The sequence below is a fragment of the Elephantulus edwardii genome, unplaced genomic scaffold (genome assembly GCF_000299155.1).
Source record: "Elephantulus edwardii isolate Elephantulus edwardi_28Jun2011 unplaced genomic scaffold, EleEdw1.0 scaffold00174, whole genome shotgun sequence".
NCBI classification, from domain to species: Eukaryota; Metazoa; Chordata; class Mammalia; order Macroscelidea; family Macroscelididae; genus Elephantulus; species Elephantulus edwardii.
The window spans coordinates 2,495,820-2,500,415 of NW_006399924.1; the positions used below are offsets into that span (position 1 = coordinate 2,495,820).

Genomic DNA, 4,596 nt, shown 5'->3' on the forward strand with positions numbered 1-4,596 from the left:
TGTGCAGGGTTCAGAGCTATCTATAGGGTCCCCACAAGTCATAATCAACAGCACATAACAATCCTTTTAGGGAGCTCTGGTGGCCTACTGGCAAGAAGCTGCACTGCAATCCCAAAGGTGAATGGTTCAAATCCACCAGATGCTCTGCTGGAGAAGGAGGGGCAATCTCCTCCTGTTACCAGTCAGATCCCATTTGATGGTACACAAACACAAAATAATAAAAAAATTCCTTTGAATTTGGAACTAAATATTATGGTGGACTAGAAAGGCAATACATAATAACATCTATTTCTTAGAACATGCGAGAGTGCTGCACAAGAGACTAAGGAACCCTACTGATGGTATAAAATGCCATTTGAAATGCTGAAAATCATATCTCAATGAGATAGATAACAAAGAAGAAAGATGCCAAATTCCCCAGAGTGGACCCATACAATGATAACCATGTAATCTTTTTGCCAAAAATATTTTACCTAAATTTACTAATGTGGAATAATGAGGAAAAAAAAAACAAGCCAAAAAACCAAACAAAACAAAAAACACCAACAAAAAAACCAAACCCAAAACAAAACAACTGGAACATGAGACATCTACTAGGACACTGGTCTGTGTTTTCTTCTGAAAGTAAGTGCCATACAAAACAGGTAGGGAGACTGTTGTAGATAGAATAATCAAATGTGATGCGTAAAATTTACTTTTGAGTTTGAATGACAAAAACCCAGTAATGAAAACTGGGGACATCTGTGTAAGTTTGAATGTTTACTTAGTTACATGACATTATGAGATGATACTTCATAGAGCATACTCTGTACATAAGTTCTTACATGTCCAATGTGGTAACATTGGTTACGTTCTTCATGTGTCACAATTCTTCATATTTCTACTAATTGTTTCACCACTATTAGGCTCACTATCCTTAATCTTGTCATCTGTGCATTAGAGTCATTGTTGAAAATTTTATTTCATCTTAAAACCTTTTGAAAACATGCAATATTTGTCCATGTTTCTACCAATTTTTGCAATCATAAACATTAAAATGCATTAATGGACTGGAATAAATAATGTGACTGGAGGCAAAATTTGGAAACAGAAGAAGCATCAGTACTTGAAAAACATGGACTTGGTGACAGAAATGAAGCTGGAGAAAGAATTTTGTACAATCAATAATTTCTTCATTGCAAATTCTTTTTATAAGAAATGCAGGCTATTGCACATGGATTTCACTTTATGGTATGCATAGGAATCAAATTTATTATATCTGTTGAAAGAATTGCTGGAGAAGCTCAATATCAGCTTGAAAACTACGCCAGGTACTGATTGTAGAACAGATGACCAACTACTCCTGAAAGTTCAAGCTGAAGCTAAAGAAAATAATGGGGAAAAAAATTTGACCTTGAGTCTCTCCCACCTGAATTTCAAAACCATCTCAGGAAGAGGTTTGAAGCCTTGAACATTAATGAGTGAAGATCAGATCAGCTGTGCGAGGATATCAAGTGTATCATCCAGGAAGAATGCAAAGGGTTGTTACAAAGAGAAGGAAGGAAAAAAAAAACCAAACCAAGATGGATGTCAAATAAAACTGAATATTACACTAGAGTGCCAAGAAGCTAAAGCAAAGGGAAGAAATTAGGGAGCTGAACAGAAGATTTCAAAGGGCAGCACTGGAAGACAAAGTATTATAATGAAATGTGCAAAGAGCTGGAGTCAGAAAATGAAAAGGGCCGAACTCGGTTGGCATTTCTTAAGCTGAAGGAATTGAACAAATTCAGGCCTTGAGTTGCAATACTCAAGGATGCTTTGTGCAAAATATTAAATTATTCAGGAAGCATCAAAAGAAGTTGGAAAGAGTATACAGAGTCTTTGTACCAAAAGGAATTGGCAGACACAGAAGAATTTAATGAAACAACGTATGAACAAGAAAGAGCCTGTCATTGTGAAGGATGAAGTTCAAGCTCCTCTGAAGAAATTTGCAAAAAACAAGGCCCCAGGAAGTGACAGCATACCAGTTGACATGTTTCAACAAACAGACGCTGCTGTGGATGTTCTCACCAAGTTGTGCCAAGAAATCTGGAAGACAACCACCTGGCCAACTAACTGGAAGAGATCAATATTTGCTCCCATTTCATAGAAAGGTGATCCGACAGAATGCAGAAATTATTGAACAGTATTAATACCACACACAAGCAACATTCTGCTGAAAATGATACAAAAACCAACTGAAACAATACCAACAGAGAACTGCCAGATGTGAAGGCTGGGTTTAGAAGAAGCCATGGTGCTAGGGCTTTTATACTTAATGTTAGATGGATGTTGTCTGAAAGTAGAGTTATCAGAGGAATGTCTTATCTGTGTTTCATTGACTATGCAAAGGCATTTGACTGGATCACAACAAACTGTGGCTAACTCAGAAAATTGGGAATCCCAGAGCACTTGATTGTGCTCATGAGGAATCTATACCTGGAGCAGAAGGCTGTCATGTGAATAGAGCAGGGAAGCACAAGGTTTGGAATGGGGAAAGGGAGTGTGTCAGGTGTGTATTATGTCTCCATAACTGTTCAGTCTGTATGCTGAGCCAATTATCTGAGAAGCTGGGCTCTGAAGAGGAATGTAGCACCAGAATTGGAGGAAGACTCATCAATAACCTATGTTATGCAGATGACACAACTTGCTGAAAGTGAGGTGGATTTGAGGTACTTGTTGAGGAAGGTCAAGGAATGTAGCCTTCAGTATGGATTGCTTCTCAATATCAAGAAACAAAGATTATACCACTGGACCAATAGGCAGTGTTATGATGGATGGAGAGGAAATTGAAGCTGTCAACAGCTTCATCTTGTTTGAATCCACAATTAACACCCTTGATATCAGCAGTCAGGGAATAAGGAGATGCATTGTACTGGGAAAATCTGCAGTTAGAGACCTATCCAAATTATTGAGGAGTAGTGATGTCAGTTTGAGGACTAAGGTGCATCTGATTCAGACCATAGTTTTTCCCAATTACTACCTATGCATCTGAGACCTGGACAATAAGGATAACAGAAAAAGAATCCATGCCTTTGAGCTGTGGTGTTGGAGAAGAACATTGAACATCCTATGAATGGCCAAGAGAATGAACAGAGAGGTCTTTGGAGGCAAGAATGATGAGGCTTCACCTAACATACTTTGGACATATTGTTAGGAGGTGCTATTCCTGGAGAGGGACATTATGTTGGGAAGGGTGGAGGGTCAGCGAAGGAGAGGAAGACCCTCAGCCAGGTGAATTGACAAGGTGACTGCTGCAATGGGCTCTTGTGTGTCAGGAAGTGTGAGGATGGCACAGGACAGGACTGGGTTCAGATCTTATGTTCATAGGGTTGCTATGAGTTATATTCAACTTGATGACACCTAACAACAAGAAGAAGGAAAAAGGTTTGGTCATCTACTTCCAAAATATTAACAGGTCTTCAAAAATCCTAAGTACTACAGGGAACACTTAGAGTAGACTAATAGATACGGCAAATAAGGCTGAGCCCTCAAATTTGGAAACACAAAGGAGGAGGACAGTTTTAAGCGTAAACTAATAATTGGAACATGAAACTTAAGAAGCATGAATGTAGGAAAACTGGAAATTGTTAATATATGGAAAACATATATAGACATATTAGGTATTTCTGAAATGAGATGGATTGGGATAGGATATTTTGAAACAGAATCATATCTGGTATGCTGGAGATGAAAAGGTGAGAAAAATTGGGGTCACTTTCATAGTTTAAAAGGCCATTTCTAGATCCATCTTGCAATACAATGTTGTGAGTGACAGGATATATCCATATGCATACAAAGAAGACCTGTTAATACCACTATCATTCAAATTTATGCATCAACACAGGCAAAGAGGAGGGAATAGATTATTTCTGCCAAATTTTGCAATCAGAAATCAATTGAACATGTAACCAAGATGCATTAATAATAATGGGTGACTGGAATGCCAAGTTGGGAATCAGGAAGAAGGATCAGCAGTTGGAAAACATGGACTTGGTGACAGAAATGAGGCTGAGGATAGAATGATAGAATTCTGTGCACTGAGTGATTTATTCATAGCAAATACCTTTTATAAGAAACATACATGTTTCTATACATGTGGATTTCACCAGATGGAATACACAGGAATCAGACTGATTACATCTCTGGAAGGAATCATTGGGAAAGTTTAATATCAGCAATAAAAAGAGGCCAGGTGCTAATTGTGAAATAGAACATCAACTACTCATGTGTAAGTTCAAATTAAAGCAAAGGAAGGTAAAAATAAATCCATAGGAATAAAAATTTGACCTTGAATCCAACCTGAGTTTAAAAACCAACTCAGGATCAGATTTGAGGCCTTGAAAATTAATGGGTGAAGACCTGGGTATCATCCACAATATTGGTTTTATATTTTTCCTTGTGGCATTGAGTTAGTTCACTCAGCATAAGGCCCAAGATAGGTGGTAATTTACAAAATAATTGGTCCTGCGTGGGGAGAGAGGCAGCAGAGGGGTGAGGATGGGCAGGGGATAGGAGTGGGGTATTAACCATGTTGTTATGTTGTTGTTATGTGCTGTCGAGTCGCCTGCGACTCAT

At 38.3% G+C, this 4,596-nt stretch overlaps 1 pseudogene; it reads right to left on the reverse strand.

Moving 5' to 3' along the window:
• Window positions 1-1,301: 1,301 nt before the first annotated feature.
• LOC102873842 overlaps window positions 1,302-4,596 on the reverse strand; it is a 34,191-nt pseudogene continuing 30,896 nt past the window's right edge.